General features: G+C 41.3%; 4 long non-coding RNA genes across 4 annotated transcripts; all 4 read right to left on the bottom strand.

The window, feature by feature from the left end:
* Positions 1 to 1868: 1868 nt before the first annotated feature.
* On the bottom strand, positions 1869 to 4438 carry LOC140020960 (uncharacterized). Its single transcript, XR_011824916.1, has 3 exons — positions 4203 to 4438; positions 2782 to 2842; positions 1869 to 2051 (listed from the first exon to the last, which is right to left on the bottom strand). It is a non-coding gene; the product is annotated as an uncharacterized lncRNA (long non-coding RNA).
* A 2645-nt stretch (positions 4439 to 7083) lies between these two features.
* Positions 7084 to 9653, bottom strand: LOC140020961 (uncharacterized). Its single transcript, XR_011824917.1, has 3 exons — positions 9418 to 9653; positions 7997 to 8057; positions 7084 to 7266 (listed from the first exon to the last, which is right to left on the bottom strand). It is a non-coding gene; the product is annotated as an uncharacterized lncRNA (long non-coding RNA).
* A 2645-nt stretch (positions 9654 to 12298) lies between these two features.
* Positions 12299 to 14868, bottom strand: LOC140020962 (uncharacterized). The gene is made up of 3 exons (XR_011824918.1): positions 14633 to 14868; positions 13212 to 13272; positions 12299 to 12481 (listed from the first exon to the last, which is right to left on the bottom strand). It is a non-coding gene; the product is annotated as an uncharacterized lncRNA (long non-coding RNA).
* Positions 14869 to 17513: 2645 nt separating this feature from the next.
* Positions 17514 to 20083, bottom strand: LOC140020996 (uncharacterized). Its single transcript, XR_011824953.1, has 3 exons — positions 19848 to 20083; positions 18427 to 18487; positions 17514 to 17696 (listed from the first exon to the last, which is right to left on the bottom strand). It is a non-coding gene; the product is annotated as an uncharacterized lncRNA (long non-coding RNA).
* Between the last annotated feature and the right edge of the window lie 477 nt (positions 20084 to 20560).

Below are 20560 nucleotides of genomic sequence, written 5' to 3'. Positions count from 1 at the left end.
TACACTTGCTTGTTCAGGGTTTAGGCGTGATCTACGGGGACAGGTTGCAAGCTGGTGTTCGGTGCTACCACACCATAAACATTTTCCTGCTTTTCGCCAACAATCACTCTCCACATGATTGGCCTTCCCACAGTACCCACAAGATACTTGAGGGGTTGAGGTCTGACCTCCTTGTGAGGCACCTCTTACTTGGCCCCAGCCACGCGAAGCTCCTTTTGGAGTACTTTCCTTAGATATCCCTGAAACTTTCTCACTACCATCTCCTCGGCCTATCTTAGAAGGTGGCATATCTAAATCACCTTGTTCTTGCCTTTGACTCCAACCAGGCGCACCTCTCTTTTTTGCATGAAAAGCTCTCACTTGTGCCCTAGCAGTCTCTATCCTTAGGGCCTTCTCTAGAACCTCCGTGAAGGTATTAATTTGGACTGCCGCTAAGGCTTCTTGTAACTCCACATTCAGTCCTTGTATAAACCTCCGTACTTTTCTTTGCTCCGTGGCTATTAGTTCAGGAGCAAATTTAGATAACTTTGTAAACTGAGTCTCATACTCAGTTACACTCATCAGCCCCTGACGGAGTTTGATGAAATCGTCCTCTCGCTTTTCCTGGACGATGGGTGGAAGGTATTTTTCATTAAAATCCCGCACAAAGTTTAGCCAAGTCCAGGCAGTTCCTTCTCTCTCCCATTTGGCCCTTACTACGTTCCACCAGGCCCTAGCTGGCCCCTCGAACTGAAATACAGCAAATTGGACTTGTCTCTCCTCAGTATAGTTTAGGGCAGCAAAGATATTTATCATGGCCTCCAGCCACTTCTCAGCCTCATACGGGTCTGGTCCTCCTAAGAATTTGGGTGGAGAGAACTTCTGGAATCTCTCCAAGGCTCTATCTTGCCCTGAATCAGGGTCTCTAGGTTGATTTACAGAACCTTGACCCTGTTGCTCCACCAACCGAGTCAAAATATTAGTCATCTGTTGGATGGCAGTGGCCACCTGATCTCCCCCGACAGTATGGGGTTCTGGTTGCTGCTCAACCGCTGCCTCTCTCTCCTCTCTCGGTTCAGGCACCGGTTCCTGTACTGGTTCACCTTCACGGCCTCGCCTAGCACCGCGTTCTCGGTTAGTTTTCTTGGTCCGACTTCTTTTATCCTCCATGTTTCGCAGCTAACCAACTATAGCAATATAACCAACTAATTAATGATAGAAGATAACCACTAAGTAACTATATAAATATAAACAACATAAAACAGAATATTGCAAATCATAAACCCCTCTAAATCATAAAACAAGGCAATACAACACATTCGATCAAAACAAGTCACATAACTTATAGAGCATTAACCCTAGGTATCGCTCAGGCACTACACTTAATCAAGGCTCGAAACACGGGAATAAGAAGGATCCCAAATCCCATAAATATCTTCAATGTTTTTCAAGTCCAGACTATTCGTATTCCCTGTGCCTTTGCTTTCACCATCCAAACTTATCCGAATATTACACGAGATCTCAACTGAGCGTAAAGATGTCACTCTTTGGTATTCGGGGACAAGAATCCGAAAATATGATAATTCACCACTCAAGCTGGCCAGGCTCAAGAGCAAATCACCCTATTAGAGATTCCTACCCAACATACATATCTAAGGTCCCCAACAATAGACAATTGTTCCATACTTAACAAGTCAATCCCCACAGTCCGAGAACCCTCTCCCGGCACGAGCTCAATAGGAGCTCTGATACCATCTGTGACGACCCCACCTCCCCCTAAGGCGTACCAAAGGGTTCGGCGGACCGCCTGCCCAGCTCTCGCCAGGACTCACTCACTATCTCAATCGAGTCATGTACACACATCCATGAACCATAAATAACATTCACAATTCAAGCTTATAATTTACATTGATAGGAATCAAGGTACAAAGTCTTAATACATCAAACTAGTTCAAAACGTATACAATCCCAGTACAACATGTTCCATCCGAGAAATAGCGCGAGTACAAGTCAAAAAAATCAAACAACTAGTCTATGCTAGACTTTACATATCTCACACCTCGCTCGTACCCCTGAAAGGAAAACAAATGGAGTGGAATGAGCTAAAAGCCCAGTGAGGTTCCAAATAGCAAATTGACCATTATTTATAAGTACGATTTTTCGATATAGCAAAGTAACGAGTATAAAGAGTTCATAAATGTGAACAGTAACATGTCAAGTAGCAATCTTAAAATGAGCGAATGTAGAGATTTTTCAAAAGAAACAATAATCCAAAAAAACAATAATCACTCCAAAGTATAAGGATACGGATGACTCTCAGGAGCCAAATTCCCATGGCATTACCAGAAGCTTGATCCCGTAGTAGTTGACACTCCGTCAACTTTCAAGTAAGTAACCAATCCAGTAGAACACCACTTACACGACTCTCCGTCCACCGTTCAAACCCCCAGCTGGGCCCAAAATCCTCAATAAACACGGGTGGTAATACTCGAGTATACCGATTAGTCGAGGAGATATCACTCCACTCGACAAAGCAAGAGACCCAGGGCTCGTTACCCAATCGACCAAGCCCCTGCCGGCCCGACTAGAGTAACTCGCCACAGGGTATCTGGAATTCCAGGAAGTGCGCGCATCATAACAAGTATGTCAAGTCAATTGCAACAATAAACAAGTGTATATCATGTAAGGGCAAGTGCGATAAAGTACACTCTTGCCCTAACAATTCACGCATGTGACATGTAATCATATTGGCACGTATCAAGCACAAGTATCAAGTTCAATTCAGTATTTGAAAGCACTCACCAAAAGATATAGTGCTTTTACTGGTCACTTTCAGGTTATACTCCGAGTTCGGAGTCCAAATCTGCGATAAAACTCAATTTGAGAACTTTGAAACATGACTAGAGTTCGAAACTTAGACGTTTCGTTCAATAAGAATCAAGAAATTGAAATTCACTCGGACAGTAGTCATGAAACACTTGCTCGCTTTTTAAACGATAAAGCTTTGTAACATTTATACTTGAAATTGTCAGGTGAGTCGAGAGTACAAGGAAAACGTACTTCGAGCAATCATTATTTCATTTCCCAAGGGTACAAGTTCGGCCAAGTCCTTCCTTATATACCTCGGAACACGCAGACTCAAGTACCCTAGATGGTTCAAGCAGTAATCACTCTTAACCCATACTCGAGTTGCAAGTAGTTCTCTAGTCTTCGAGCGTAAATTTGGGCAGCATGCCCTTTGTGTTTACCTAATTTTCCAGCCATTTAGGCTTCATTATTTTTCTTCAACACCACCCAACATCATACATATCAGCAATTTATGTCAAGAGCCATTCCATAGGCTCACAATATCATAATAGTAAGATTCACATCAATAGCAAGTGCAGAAATTCCATATAGCCAAAAGACAGATTTGACGTATAAAAGCGGAAATAACTTATCTGAGGCTACGCTTATCGGATTAAGACGAAACCTATGGCGTTTCGAAGCTAAGACTCAGGGATACAATGTTCATGAATATCACTAAGTCCAGTTTCTAATGTAACTTGGTCAAATTCTCGAATTACTAAACCAGAAACCAATTCGTCGGCTGTTTAAATGCAGAACACTATAATGGTCATAACTCAGTCCACACAAGTCCGAATCAGGTCTTCTTTGAGGCATTTTAAAGCTACTTCAGAACACTACAACTTTCATGTTTCGGCCCAGAGCTAAATCAGAATGGATCCTGGTCAAAAATCGTGATAAACTGGACTGAACTGAAGAAACGGACTGCTGGGAAATACTTAGAACAGTAGGGGTATTTTGGACTTTTCACGTCCTGCGTTGCTCCGATTGAGCTGAAATTTTGTAGGCACCTATAAAATGACATTCTATACAACTTTTATTCTTTGACCTAAGGCCAAAACAGCCTCCAACATATAGATAAAAATTCGGACAGAATGTTAGAACCATTTTCCAGATTTTGGAAATTTTGAGTTTCTAGTGAATCTTTCCTTAATTTCTTGGTCCAATCACTACCACAACACCATATGAAACCTCAATTGCATCATATAAACATCATACAACCATTTGGGCAGAATTTCCATAAGCCCTAGTGCATCAAATAAATTGGGGAAAACTACTAAAACATGCTCATCATCCATAATCTCACCATAAAATCAAGTTACTAGGCTTAATTTAACAAGATTAGAAGTAAAACTTGGAGAGATAAACTCTCTTACCTTGAATAGAGATCACAAAGAGTAGCCCAAGCTTCCTCCTTCCAAAGCTTACCACAAATCACCACCTAGTCACTTAGGAACAAGTTTAATCGGTTTACTTTGTTTATTTTCTCACTAAATTGTTGGATTTGAAGATGAAATGAAGAAATTTCCCTTGGTGTTTTCTTCCCTCTCCCTCTCGGCTCTTAGGCAGAAATATGAAGAGAAATGAGGCTAAGTTTATCTTATAATAAAGCCAAAAGATTAGAACTAATGATGTCCACAAATTGCCCAACACTTGGCCTAATCTTGGCCACTCATTTTTCTCTTTCTTTCCCTTGCTTATAAGCCACAAATTTCGGTTCCCTTAGCTGTAATATAAGAAGATATTTTGCTCAATTATCAATGAGCTTGTAGGGTAAGAAAGTGGTGGTCAAGTGGTGCGTTCAACCGGTAATGCGCGGGACCCGCCGGATCGCGCCGTTTTTCTTAAAAACTCACGTACTAGGTTTTTCACTTCCCATTCACTAACCTTATATCATTGCCACTAGTCACATATTATTTCTCACTTAAAAGTCACTTTTAATCCCCAAATTAATTCTTACTCTGTACCGAAAATTCATCCGGCGAAAAATCGCGAAAACCCAAATTTTGCTCCAAACTTAAAACCGAAGCGTAAAACCCTATTTTCTAGGTCTATCTACACTTAATGTGAAATATTTGGGTAGTGGCCTTTGCTAAATAATCATTTTTCAAATAAAAGGGTATTTTTGAAGAAAAACACAAGGAATTTGCGAGTCCTCACATTCTCTCCCCCTTAAAAGAATTTCGACCTCGAAATTCATACATGCACTTCGAATAACGTAGGGTACTTTCCTTATATATTCATTTCCGGCTCTCAGGTCTCACTATAGCCAAAACTTAAAGAAACAATAGAAATCACGAATCGTACCTTCTACTATCTTTGTTGGTTCAGGTACTGCCTGTTGGTTCAAGGCATACGCTCTAGCTGGCACTCTTGGCTTAGTCCCTCCTACACTTGCTTGTTCAGGGTTTAGGCGTGATCTACGGGGACAGGTTGCAAGCTGGTGTTCGGTGCTACCACACCATAAACATTTTCCTGCTTTTCGCCAACAATCACTCTCCACATGATTGGCCTTCCCACAGTACCCACAAGATACTTGAGGGGTTGAGGTCTGACCTCCTTGTGAGGCACCTCTTACTTGGCCCCAGCCACGCGAAGCTCCTTTTGGAGTACTTTCCTTAGATATCCCTGAAACTTTCTCACTACCATCTCCTCGGCCTATCTTAGAAGGTGGCATATCTAAATCACCTTGTTCTTGCCTTTGACTCCAACCAGGCGCACCTCTCTTTTTTGCATGAAAAGCTCTCACTTGTGCCCTAGCAGTCTCTATCCTTAGGGCCTTCTCTAGAACCTCCGTGAAGGTATTAATTTGGACTGCCGCTAAGGCTTCTTGTAACTCCACATTCAGTCCTTGTATAAACCTCCGTACTTTTCTTTGCTCCGTGGCTATTAGTTCAGGAGCAAATTTAGATAACTTTGTAAACTGAGTCTCATACTCAGTTACACTCATCAGCCCCTGACGGAGTTTGATGAAATCGTCCTCTCGCTTTTCCTGGACGATGGGTGGAAGGTATTTTTCATTAAAATCCCGCACAAAGTTTAGCCAAGTCCAGGCAGTTCCTTCTCTCTCCCATTTGGCCCTTACTACGTTCCACCAGGCCCTAGCTGGCCCCTCGAACTGAAATACAGCAAATTGGACTTGTCTCTCCTCAGTATAGTTTAGGGCAGCAAAGATATTTATCATGGCCTCCAGCCACTTCTCAGCCTCATACGGGTCTGGTCCTCCTAAGAATTTGGGTGGAGAGAACTTCTGGAATCTCTCCAAGGCTCTATCTTGCCCTGAATCAGGGTCTCTAGGTTGATTTACAGAACCTTGACCCTGTTGCTCCACCAACCGAGTCAAAATATTAGTCATCTGTTGGATGGCAGTGGCCACCTGATCTCCCCCGACAGTATGGGGTTCTGGTTGCTGCTCAACCGCTGCCTCTCTCTCCTCTCTCGGTTCAGGCACCGGTTCCTGTACTGGTTCACCTTCACGGCCTCGCCTAGCACCGCGTTCTCGGTTAGTTTTCTTGGTCCGACTTCTTTTATCCTCCATGTTTCGCAGCTAACCAACTATAGCAATATAACCAACTAATTAATGATAGAAGATAACCACTAAGTAACTATATAAATATAAACAACATAAAACAGAATATTGCAAATCATAAACCCCTCTAAATCATAAAACAAGGCAATACAACACATTCGATCAAAACAAGTCACATAACTTATAGAGCATTAACCCTAGGTATCGCTCAGGCACTACACTTAATCAAGGCTCGAAACACGGGAATAAGAAGGATCCCAAATCCCATAAATATCTTCAATGTTTTTCAAGTCCAGACTATTCGTATTCCCTGTGCCTTTGCTTTCACCATCCAAACTTATCCGAATATTACACGAGATCTCAACTGAGCGTAAAGATGTCACTCTTTGGTATTCGGGGACAAGAATCCGAAAATATGATAATTCACCACTCAAGCTGGCCAGGCTCAAGAGCAAATCACCCTATTAGAGATTCCTACCCAACATACATATCTAAGGTCCCCAACAATAGACAATTGTTCCATACTTAACAAGTCAATCCCCACAGTCCGAGAACCCTCTCCCGGCACGAGCTCAATAGGAGCTCTGATACCATCTGTGACGACCCCACCTCCCCCTAAGGCGTACCAAAGGGTTCGGCGGACCGCCTGCCCAGCTCTCGCCAGGACTCACTCACTATCTCAATCGAGTCATGTACACACATCCATGAACCATAAATAACATTCACAATTCAAGCTTATAATTTACATTGATAGGAATCAAGGTACAAAGTCTTAATACATCAAACTAGTTCAAAACGTATACAATCCCAGTACAACATGTTCCATCCGAGAAATAGCGCGAGTACAAGTCAAAAAAATCAAACAACTAGTCTATGCTAGACTTTACATATCTCACACCTCGCTCGTACCCCTGAAAGGAAAACAAATGGAGTGGAATGAGCTAAAAGCCCAGTGAGGTTCCAAATAGCAAATTGACCATTATTTATAAGTACGATTTTTCGATATAGCAAAGTAACGAGTATAAAGAGTTCATAAATGTGAACAGTAACATGTCAAGTAGCAATCTTAAAATGAGCGAATGTAGAGATTTTTCAAAAGAAACAATAATCCAAAAAAACAATAATCACTCCAAAGTATAAGGATACGGATGACTCTCAGGAGCCAAATTCCCATGGCATTACCAGAAGCTTGATCCCGTAGTAGTTGACACTCCGTCAACTTTCAAGTAAGTAACCAATCCAGTAGAACACCACTTACACGACTCTCCGTCCACCGTTCAAACCCCCAGCTGGGCCCAAAATCCTCAATAAACACGGGTGGTAATACTCGAGTATACCGATTAGTCGAGGAGATATCACTCCACTCGACAAAGCAAGAGACCCAGGGCTCGTTACCCAATCGACCAAGCCCCTGCCGGCCCGACTAGAGTAACTCGCCACAGGGTATCTGGAATTCCAGGAAGTGCGCGCATCATAACAAGTATGTCAAGTCAATTGCAACAATAAACAAGTGTATATCATGTAAGGGCAAGTGCGATAAAGTACACTCTTGCCCTAACAATTCACGCATGTGACATGTAATCATATTGGCACGTATCAAGCACAAGTATCAAGTTCAATTCAGTATTTGAAAGCACTCACCAAAAGATATAGTGCTTTTACTGGTCACTTTCAGGTTATACTCCGAGTTCGGAGTCCAAATCTGCGATAAAACTCAATTTGAGAACTTTGAAACATGACTAGAGTTCGAAACTTAGACGTTTCGTTCAATAAGAATCAAGAAATTGAAATTCACTCGGACAGTAGTCATGAAACACTTGCTCGCTTTTTAAACGATAAAGCTTTGTAACATTTATACTTGAAATTGTCAGGTGAGTCGAGAGTACAAGGAAAACGTACTTCGAGCAATCATTATTTCATTTCCCAAGGGTACAAGTTCGGCCAAGTCCTTCCTTATATACCTCGGAACACGCAGACTCAAGTACCCTAGATGGTTCAAGCAGTAATCACTCTTAACCCATACTCGAGTTGCAAGTAGTTCTCTAGTCTTCGAGCGTAAATTTGGGCAGCATGCCCTTTGTGTTTACCTAATTTTCCAGCCATTTAGGCTTCATTATTTTTCTTCAACACCACCCAACATCATACATATCAGCAATTTATGTCAAGAGCCATTCCATAGGCTCACAATATCATAATAGTAAGATTCACATCAATAGCAAGTGCAGAAATTCCATATAGCCAAAAGACAGATTTGACGTATAAAAGCGGAAATAACTTATCTGAGGCTACGCTTATCGGATTAAGACGAAACCTATGGCGTTTCGAAGCTAAGACTCAGGGATACAATGTTCATGAATATCACTAAGTCCAGTTTCTAATGTAACTTGGTCAAATTCTCGAATTACTAAACCAGAAACCAATTCGTCGGCTGTTTAAATGCAGAACACTATAATGGTCATAACTCAGTCCACACAAGTCCGAATCAGGTCTTCTTTGAGGCATTTTAAAGCTACTTCAGAACACTACAACTTTCATGTTTCGGCCCAGAGCTAAATCAGAATGGATCCTGGTCAAAAATCGTGATAAACTGGACTGAACTGAAGAAACGGACTGCTGGGAAATACTTAGAACAGTAGGGGTATTTTGGACTTTTCACGTCCTGCGTTGCTCCGATTGAGCTGAAATTTTGTAGGCACCTATAAAATGACATTCTATACAACTTTTATTCTTTGACCTAAGGCCAAAACAGCCTCCAACATATAGATAAAAATTCGGACAGAATGTTAGAACCATTTTCCAGATTTTGGAAATTTTGAGTTTCTAGTGAATCTTTCCTTAATTTCTTGGTCCAATCACTACCACAACACCATATGAAACCTCAATTGCATCATATAAACATCATACAACCATTTGGGCAGAATTTCCATAAGCCCTAGTGCATCAAATAAATTGGGGAAAACTACTAAAACATGCTCATCATCCATAATCTCACCATAAAATCAAGTTACTAGGCTTAATTTAACAAGATTAGAAGTAAAACTTGGAGAGATAAACTCTCTTACCTTGAATAGAGATCACAAAGAGTAGCCCAAGCTTCCTCCTTCCAAAGCTTACCACAAATCACCACCTAGTCACTTAGGAACAAGTTTAATCGGTTTACTTTGTTTATTTTCTCACTAAATTGTTGGATTTGAAGATGAAATGAAGAAATTTCCCTTGGTGTTTTCTTCCCTCTCCCTCTCGGCTCTTAGGCAGAAATATGAAGAGAAATGAGGCTAAGTTTATCTTATAATAAAGCCAAAAGATTAGAACTAATGATGTCCACAAATTGCCCAACACTTGGCCTAATCTTGGCCACTCATTTTTCTCTTTCTTTCCCTTGCTTATAAGCCACAAATTTCGGTTCCCTTAGCTGTAATATAAGAAGATATTTTGCTCAATTATCAATGAGCTTGTAGGGTAAGAAAGTGGTGGTCAAGTGGTGCGTTCAACCGGTAATGCGCGGGACCCGCCGGATCGCGCCGTTTTTCTTAAAAACTCACGTACTAGGTTTTTCACTTCCCATTCACTAACCTTATATCATTGCCACTAGTCACATATTATTTCTCACTTAAAAGTCACTTTTAATCCCCAAATTAATTCTTACTCTGTACCGAAAATTCATCCGGCGAAAAATCGCGAAAACCCAAATTTTGCTCCAAACTTAAAACCGAAGCGTAAAACCCTATTTTCTAGGTCTATCTACACTTAATGTGAAATATTTGGGTAGTGGCCTTTGCTAAATAATCATTTTTCAAATAAAAGGGTATTTTTGAAGAAAAACACAAGGAATTTGCGAGTCCTCACATTCTCTCCCCCTTAAAAGAATTTCGACCTCGAAATTCATACATGCACTTCGAATAACGTAGGGTACTTTCCTTATATATTCATTTCCGGCTCTCAGGTCTCACTATAGCCAAAACTTAAAGAAACAATAGAAATCACGAATCGTACCTTCTACTATCTTTGTTGGTTCAGGTACTGCCTGTTGGTTCAAGGCATACGCTCTAGCTGGCACTCTTGGCTTAGTCCCTCCTACACTTGCTTGTTCAGGGTTTAGGCGTGATCTACGGGGACAGGTTGCAAGCTGGTGTTCGGTGCTACCACACCATAAACATTTTCCTGCTTTTCGCCAACAATCACTCTCCACATGATTGGCCTTCCCACAGTACCCACAAGATACTTGAGGGGTTGAGGTCTGACCTCCTTGTGAGGCACCTCTTACTTGGCCCCAGCCACGCGAAGCTCCTTTTGGAGTACTTTCCTTAGATATCCCTGAAACTTTCTCACTACCATCTCCTCGGCCTATCTTAGAAGGTGGCATATCTAAATCACCTTGTTCTTGCCTTTGACTCCAACCAGGCGCACCTCTCTTTTTTGCATGAAAAGCTCTCACTTGTGCCCTAGCAGTCTCTATCCTTAGGGCCTTCTCTAGAACCTCCGTGAAGGTATTAATTTGGACTGCCGCTAAGGCTTCTTGTAACTCCACATTCAGTCCTTGTATAAACCTCCGTACTTTTCTTTGCTCCGTGGCTATTAGTTCAGGAGCAAATTTAGATAACTTTGTAAACTGAGTCTCATACTCAGTTACACTCATCAGCCCCTGACGGAGTTTGATGAAATCGTCCTCTCGCTTTTCCTGGACGATGGGTGGAAGGTATTTTTCATTAAAATCCCGCACAAAGTTTAGCCAAGTCCAGGCAGTTCCTTCTCTCTCCCATTTGGCCCTTACTACGTTCCACCAGGCCCTAGCTGGCCCCTCGAACTGAAATACAGCAAATTGGACTTGTCTCTCCTCAGTATAGTTTAGGGCAGCAAAGATATTTATCATGGCCTCCAGCCACTTCTCAGCCTCATACGGGTCTGGTCCTCCTAAGAATTTGGGTGGAGAGAACTTCTGGAATCTCTCCAAGGCTCTATCTTGCCCTGAATCAGGGTCTCTAGGTTGATTTACAGAACCTTGACCCTGTTGCTCCACCAACCGAGTCAAAATATTAGTCATCTGTTGGATGGCAGTGGCCACCTGATCTCCCCCGACAGTATGGGGTTCTGGTTGCTGCTCAACCGCTGCCTCTCTCTCCTCTCTCGGTTCAGGCACCGGTTCCTGTACTGGTTCACCTTCACGGCCTCGCCTAGCACCGCGTTCTCGGTTAGTTTTCTTGGTCCGACTTCTTTTATCCTCCATGTTTCGCAGCTAACCAACTATAGCAATATAACCAACTAATTAATGATAGAAGATAACCACTAAGTAACTATATAAATATAAACAACATAAAACAGAATATTGCAAATCATAAACCCCTCTAAATCATAAAACAAGGCAATACAACACATTCGATCAAAACAAGTCACATAACTTATAGAGCATTAACCCTAGGTATCGCTCAGGCACTACACTTAATCAAGGCTCGAAACACGGGAATAAGAAGGATCCCAAATCCCATAAATATCTTCAATGTTTTTCAAGTCCAGACTATTCGTATTCCCTGTGCCTTTGCTTTCACCATCCAAACTTATCCGAATATTACACGAGATCTCAACTGAGCGTAAAGATGTCACTCTTTGGTATTCGGGGACAAGAATCCGAAAATATGATAATTCACCACTCAAGCTGGCCAGGCTCAAGAGCAAATCACCCTATTAGAGATTCCTACCCAACATACATATCTAAGGTCCCCAACAATAGACAATTGTTCCATACTTAACAAGTCAATCCCCACAGTCCGAGAACCCTCTCCCGGCACGAGCTCAATAGGAGCTCTGATACCATCTGTGACGACCCCACCTCCCCCTAAGGCGTACCAAAGGGTTCGGCGGACCGCCTGCCCAGCTCTCGCCAGGACTCACTCACTATCTCAATCGAGTCATGTACACACATCCATGAACCATAAATAACATTCACAATTCAAGCTTATAATTTACATTGATAGGAATCAAGGTACAAAGTCTTAATACATCAAACTAGTTCAAAACGTATACAATCCCAGTACAACATGTTCCATCCGAGAAATAGCGCGAGTACAAGTCAAAAAAATCAAACAACTAGTCTATGCTAGACTTTACATATCTCACACCTCGCTCGTACCCCTGAAAGGAAAACAAATGGAGTGGAATGAGCTAAAAGCCCAGTGAGGTTCCAAATAGCAAATTGACCATTATTTATAAGTACGATTTTTCGATATAGCAAAGTAACGAGTATAAAGAGTTCATAAATGTGAACAGTAACATGTCAAGTAGCAATCTTAAAATGAGCGAATGTAGAGATTTTTCAAAAGAAACAATAATCCAAAAAAACAATAATCACTCCAAAGTATAAGGATACGGATGACTCTCAGGAGCCAAATTCCCATGGCATTACCAGAAGCTTGATCCCGTAGTAGTTGACACTCCGTCAACTTTCAAGTAAGTAACCAATCCAGTAGAACACCACTTACACGACTCTCCGTCCACCGTTCAAACCCCCAGCTGGGCCCAAAATCCTCAATAAACACGGGTGGTAATACTCGAGTATACCGATTAGTCGAGGAGATATCACTCCACTCGACAAAGCAAGAGACCCAGGGCTCGTTACCCAATCGACCAAGCCCCTGCCGGCCCGACTAGAGTAACTCGCCACAGGGTATCTGGAATTCCAGGAAGTGCGCGCATCATAACAAGTATGTCAAGTCAATTGCAACAATAAACAAGTGTATATCATGTAAGGGCAAGTGCGATAAAGTACACTCTTGCCCTAACAATTCACGCATGTGACATGTAATCATATTGGCACGTATCAAGCACAAGTATCAAGTTCAATTCAGTATTTGAAAGCACTCACCAAAAGATATAGTGCTTTTACTGGTCACTTTCAGGTTATACTCCGAGTTCGGAGTCCAAATCTGCGATAAAACTCAATTTGAGAACTTTGAAACATGACTAGAGTTCGAAACTTAGACGTTTCGTTCAATAAGAATCAAGAAATTGAAATTCACTCGGACAGTAGTCATGAAACACTTGCTCGCTTTTTAAACGATAAAGCTTTGTAACATTTATACTTGAAATTGTCAGGTGAGTCGAGAGTACAAGGAAAACGTACTTCGAGCAATCATTATTTCATTTCCCAAGGGTACAAGTTCGGCCAAGTCCTTCCTTATATACCTCGGAACACGCAGACTCAAGTACCCTAGATGGTTCAAGCAGTAATCACTCTTAACCCATACTCGAGTTGCAAGTAGTTCTCTAGTCTTCGAGCGTAAATTTGGGCAGCATGCCCTTTGTGTTTACCTAATTTTCCAGCCATTTAGGCTTCATTATTTTTCTTCAACACCACCCAACATCATACATATCAGCAATTTATGTCAAGAGCCATTCCATAGGCTCACAATATCATAATAGTAAGATTCACATCAATAGCAAGTGCAGAAATTCCATATAGCCAAAAGACAGATTTGACGTATAAAAGCGGAAATAACTTATCTGAGGCTACGCTTATCGGATTAAGACGAAACCTATGGCGTTTCGAAGCTAAGACTCAGGGCTACAATGTTCATGAATATCACTAAGTCCAGTTTCTAATGTAACTTGGTCAAATTCTCGAATTACTAAACCAGAAACCAATTCGTCGGCTGTTTAAATGCAGAACACTATAATGGTCATAACTCAGTCCACACAAGTCCGAATCAGGTCTTCTTTGAGGCATTTTAAAGCTACTTCAGAACACTACAACTTTCATGTTTCGGCCCAGAGCTAAATCAGAATGGATCCTGGTCAAAAATCGTGATAAACTGGACTGAACTGAAGAAACGGACTGCTGGGAAATACTTAGAACAGTAGGGGTATTTTGGACTTTTCACGTCCTGCGTTGCTCCGATTGAGCTGAAATTTTGTAGGCACCTATAAAATGACATTCTATACAACTTTTATTCTTTGACCTAAGGCCAAAACAGCCTCCAACATATAGATAAAAATTCGGACAGAATGTTAGAACCATTTTCCAGATTTTGGAAATTTTGAGTTTCTAGTGAATCTTTCCTTAATTTCTTGGTCCAATCACTACCACAACACCATATGAAACCTCAATTGCATCATATAAACATCATACAACCATTTGGGCAGAATTTCCATAAGCCCTAGTGCATCAAATAAATTGGGGAAAACTACTAAAACATGCTCATCATCCATAATCTCACCATAAAATCAAGTTACTAGGCTTAATTTAACAAGATTAGAAGTAAAACTTGGAGAGATAAACTCTCTTACCTTGAATAGAGATCACAAAGAGTAGCCCAAGCTTCCTCCTTCCAAAGCTTACCACAAATCACCACCTAGTCACTTAGGAACAAGTTTAATCGGTTTACTTTGTTTATTTTCTCACTAAATTGTTGGATTTGAAGATGAAATGAAGAAATTTCCCTTGGTGTTTTCTTCCCTCTCCCTCTCGGCTCTTAGGCAGAAATATGAAGAGAAATGAGGCTAAGTTTATCTTATAATAAAGCCAAAAGATTAGAACTAATGATGTCCACAAATTGCCCAACACTTGGCCTAATCTTGGCCACTCATTTTTCTCTTTCTTTCCCTTGCTTATAAGCCACAAATTTCGGTTCCCTTAGCTGTAATATAAGAAGATATTTTGCTCAATTATCAATGAGCTTGTAGGGTAAGAAAGTGGTGGTCAAGTGGTGCGTTCAACCGGTAATGCGCGGGACCCGCCGGATCGCGCCGTTTTTCTTAAAAACTCACGTACTAGGTTTTTCACTTCCCATTCACTAACCTTATATCATTGCCACTAGTCACATATTATTTCTCACTTAAAAGTCACTTTTAATCCCCAAATTAATTCTTACTCTGTACCGAAAATTCATCCGGCGAAAAATCGCGAAAACCCAAATTTTGCTCCAAACTTAAAACCGAAGCGTAAAACCCTATTTTCTAGGTCTATCTACACTTAATGTGAAATATTTGGGTAGTGGCCTTTGCTAAATAATCATTTTTCAAATAAAAGGGTATTTTTGAAGAAAAACACAAGGAATTTGCGAGTCCTCACATTCTCTCCCCCTTAAAAGAATTTCGACCTCGAAATTCATACATGCACTTCGAATAACGTAGGGTACTTTCCTTATATATTCATTTCCGGCTCTCAGGTCTCACTATAGCCAAAACTTAAAGAAACAATAGAAATCACGAATCGTACCTTCTACTATCTTTGTTGGTTCAGGTACTGCCTGTTGGTTCAAGGCATACGCTCTAGCTGGCACTCTTGGCTTAGTCCCTCCTACACTTGCTTGTTCAGGGTTTAGGCGTGATCTACGGGGACAGGTTGCAAGCTGGTGTTCGGTGCTACCACACCATAAACATTTTCCTGCTTTTCGCCAACAATCACTCTCCACATGATTGGCCTTCCCACAGTACCCACAAGATACTTGAGGGGTTGAGGTCTGACCTCCTTGTGAGGCACCTCTTACTTGGCCCCAGCCACGCGAAGCTCCTTTTGGAGTACTTTCCTTAGATATCCCTGAAACTTTCTCACTACCATCTCCTCGGCCTATCTTAGAAGGTGGCATATCTAAATCACCTTGTTCTTGCCTTTGACTCCAACCAGGCGCACCTCTCTTTTTTGCATGAAAAGCTCTCACTTGTGCCCTAGCAGTCTCTATCCTTAGGGCCTTCTCTAGAACCTCCGTGAAGGTATTAATTTGGACTGCCGCTAAGGCTTCTTGTAACTCCACATTCAGTCCTTGTATAAACCTCCGTACTTTTCTTTGCTCCGTGGCTATTAGTTCAGGAGCAAATTTAGATAACTTTGTAAACTGAGTCTCATACTCAGTTACACTCATCAGCCCCTGACGGAGTTTGATGAAATCGTCCTCTCGCTTTTCCTGGACGATGGGTGGAAGGTATTTTTCATTAAAATCCCGCACAAAGTTTAGCCAAGTCCAGGCAGTTCCTTCTCTCTCCCATTTGGCCCTTACTACGTTCCACCAGGCCCTAGCTGGCCCCTCGAACTGAAATACAGCAAATTGGACTTGTCTCTCCTCAGTATAGTTTAGGGCAGCAAAGATATTTATCATGGCCTCCAGCCACTTCTCAGCCTCATACGGGTCTGGTCCTCCTAAGAATTTGGGTGGAGAGAACTTCTGGAATCTCTCCAAGGCTCTATCTTGCCCTGAATCAGGGTCTCTAGGTTGATTTACAGAACCTTGACCCTGTTGCTCCACCAACCGAGTCAAAATATTAGTCATCTGTTGGATGGCAGTGGCCACCTGATCTCCCCCGACAGTATGGGGTTCTGGTTGCTGCTCAACCGCTGCCTCTCTCTCCTCTCTCGGTTCAGGCACCGGTTCCTGTACTGGTTCACCTTCACGGCCTCGCCTAGCACCGCGTTCTCGGTTAGTTTTCTTGGTCCGACTTCTTTTATCCTCCATGTTTCGCAGCTAACCAACTATAGCAATATAACCAACTAATTAATGATAGAAGATAACCACTAAGTAACTATATAAATATAAACAACATAAAACAGAATATTGCAAATCATAAACCCCTCTAAATCATAAAACAAGGCAATACAACACATTCGATCAAAACAAGTCACATAACTTATAGAGCATTAACCCTAGGTATCGCTCAGGCACTACACTTAATCAAGGCTCGAAACACGGGAATAAGAAGGATCCCAAATCCCATAAATATCTTCAATGTTTTTCAAGTCCAGACTATTCGTATTCCCTGTGCCTTTGCTTTCACCATCCAAACTTATCCGAATATTACACGAGATCTCAACTGAGCGTAAAGATGTCACTCTTTGGTATTCGGGGACAAGAATCCGAAAATATGATAATTCACCACTCAAGCTGGCCAGGCTCAAGAGCAAATCACCCTATTAGAGATTCCTACCCAACATACATATCTAAGGTCCCCAACAATAGACAATTGTTCCATACTTAACAAGTCAATCCCCACAGTCCGAGAACCCTCTCCCGGCACGAGCTCAATAGGAGCTCTGATACCATCTGTGACGACCCCACCTCCCCCTAAGGCGTACCAAAGGGTTCGGCGGACCGCCTGCCCAGCTCTCGCCAGGACTCACTCACTATCTCAATCGAGTCATGTACACACATCCATGAACCATAAATAACATTCACAATTCAAGCTTATAATTTACATTGATAGGAATCAAGGTACAAAGTCTTAATACATCAAACTAGTTCAAAACGTATACAATCCCAGTACAACATGTTCCATCCGAGAAATAGCGCGAGTACAAGTCAAAAAAATCAAACAACTAGTCTATGCTAGACTTTACATATCTCACACCTCGCTCGTACCCCTGAAAGGAAAACAAATGGAGTGGAATGAGCTAAAAGCCCAGTGAGGTTCCAAATAGCAAATTGACCATTATTTATAAGTACGATTTTTCGATATAGCAAAGTAACGAGTATAAAGAGTTCATAAATGTGAACAGTAACATGTCAAGTAGCAATCTTAAAATGAGCGAATGTAGAGATTTTTCAAAAGAAACAATAATCCAAAAAAACAATAATCACTCCAAAGTATAAGGATACGGATGACTCTCAGGAGCCAAATTCCCATGGCATTACCAGAAGCTTGATCCCGTAGTAGTTGACACTCCGTCAACTTTCAAATAAGTAACCAATCCAGTAGAACACCACTTACACGACTCTCCGTCCACCGTTCAAACCCCCAGCTGGGCCCAAAATCCTCAATAAACACGGGTGGTAATACTCGAGTATACCGATTAGTCGAGGAGATATCACTCCACTCGACAAAGCAAGAGACCCAGGGCTCGTTACCCAATCGACCAAGCCCCTGCCGGCCCGACTAGAGTAACTCGCCACAGGGTATCTGGAATTCCAGGAAGTGCGCGCATCATAACAAGTATGTCAAGTCAATTGCAACAATAAACAAGTGTATATCATGTAAGGGCAAGTGCGATAAAGTACACTCTTGCCCTAACAATTCACGCATGTGACATGTAATCATATTGGCACGTATCAAGCACAAGTATCAAGTTCAATTCAGTATTTGAAAGCACTCACCAAAAGATATAGTGCTTTTACTGGTCACTTTCAGGTTATACTCCGAGTTCGGAGTCCAAATCTGCGATAAAACTCAATTTGAGAACTTTGAAACATGACTAGAGTTCGAAACTTAGACGTTTCGTTCAATAAGAATCAAGAAATTGAAATTCACTCGGACAGTAGTCATGAAACACTTGCTCGCTTTTTAAACGATAAAGCTTTGTAACATTTATACTTGAAATTGTCAGGTGAGTCGAGAGTACAAGGAAAACGTACTTCGAGCAATCATTATTTCATTTCCCAAGGGTACAAGTTCGGCCAAGTCCTTCCTTATATACCTCGGAACACGCAGACTCAAGTACCCTAGATGGTTCAAGCAGTAATCACTCTTAACCCATACTCGAGTTGCAAGTAGTTCTCTAGTCTTCGAGCGTAAATTTGGGCAGCATGCCCTTTGTGTTTACCTAATTTTCCAGCCATTTAGGCTTCATTATTTTTCTTCAACACCACCCAACATCATACATATCAGCAATTTATGTCAAGAGCCATTCCATAGGCTCACAATATCATAATAGTAAGATTCACATCAATAGCAAGTGCAGAAATTCCATATAGCCAAAAGACAGATTTGACGTATAAAAGCGGAAATAACTTATCTGAGGCTACGATTATCGGATTAAGACGAAACCTATGGCGTTTCGAAGCTAAGACTCAGGGCTACAATGTTCATGAATATCACTAAGTCCAGTTTCTAATGTAACTTGGTCAAATTCTCGAATTACTAAACCAGAAACCAATTCGTCGGCTGTTTAAATGCAGAACACTATAATGGTCATAACTCAGTCCACACAAGTCCGAATCAGGTCTTCTTTGAGGCATTTTAAAGCTACTTCAGAACACTACAACTTTCATGTTTCGGCCCAGAGCTAAATCAGAATGGATCCTGGTCAAAAATCGTGATAAACTGGACTGAACTGAAGAAACGGACTGCTGGGAAATACTTAGAACAGTAGGGGTATTTTGGACTTTTCACGTCCTGCGTTGCTCCGATTGAGCTGAAATTTTGTAGGCACCTATAAAATACCATTCTCTACAACTTTTATTCTTTGACCTAAGGCCAAAACAGCCTCCAACATATAGATAAAAATTCGGACAGAATGTTAGAACCATTTTCCAGATTTTGGAAATTTTGAGTTTCTAGTGAATCTTTCCTTAATTTCTTGGTCCAATCACTACCACAACACCATATGAAACCTCAATTGCATCATATAAACATCATACAACCATTTGGGCAGAATTTCCATAAGCCCTAGTGCATCAAATAAATTGGGGAAAACTACTAAAACATGCTCATCATCCATAATCTCACCATAAAATCAAGTTACTAGGCTTAATTTAACAAGATTAGAAGTAAAACTTGGAGAGATAAACTCTCTTACCTTGAATAGAGATCACAAAGAGTAGCCCAAGCTTCCTCCTTCCAAAGCTTACCACAAATCACCACCTAGTCACTTAGGAACAAGTTTAATCGGTTTACTTTGTTTATTTTCTCACTAAATTGTTGGATTTGAAGATGAAATGAAGAAATTTCCCTTGGTGTTTTCTTCCCTCTCCCTCTCGGCTCTTAGGCAGAAATATGAAGAGAAATGAGGCTAAGTTTATCTTATAATAAAGCCAAAAGATTAGAACTAATGATGTCCACAAATTGCCCAACACTTGGCCTAATCTTGGCCACTCATTTTTCTCTTTCTTTCCCTTGCTTATAAGCCACAAATTTCGGTTCCCTTAGCTGTAATATAAGAAGATATTTTGCTCAATTATCAATGAGCTTGTAGGGTAAGAAAGTGGTGGTCAAGTGGTGCGTTCAACCGGTAATGCGCGGGACCCGCCGGATCGCGCCGTTTTTCTTAAAAACTCACGTACTAGGTTTTTCACTTCCCATTCACTAACCTTATATCATTGCCACTAGTCACATATTATTTCTCACTTAAAAGTCACTTTTAATCCCCAAATTAATTCTTACTCTGTACCGAAAATTCATCCGGCGAAAAATCGCGAAAACCCAAATTTTGCTCCAAACTTAAAACCGAAGCGTAAAACCCTATTTTCTAGGTCTATCTACACTTAATGTGAAATATTTGGGTAGTGGCCT

Source organism: Coffea arabica, chromosome 11e (assembly GCF_036785885.1).
Source record: "Coffea arabica cultivar ET-39 chromosome 11e, Coffea Arabica ET-39 HiFi, whole genome shotgun sequence".
NCBI lineage: Eukaryota > Viridiplantae > Streptophyta > Magnoliopsida > Gentianales > Rubiaceae > Coffea > Coffea arabica.
Note: the sequence above shows the minus strand (reverse complement) of the source record. Positions and strands in the feature narration are given on the sequence as shown.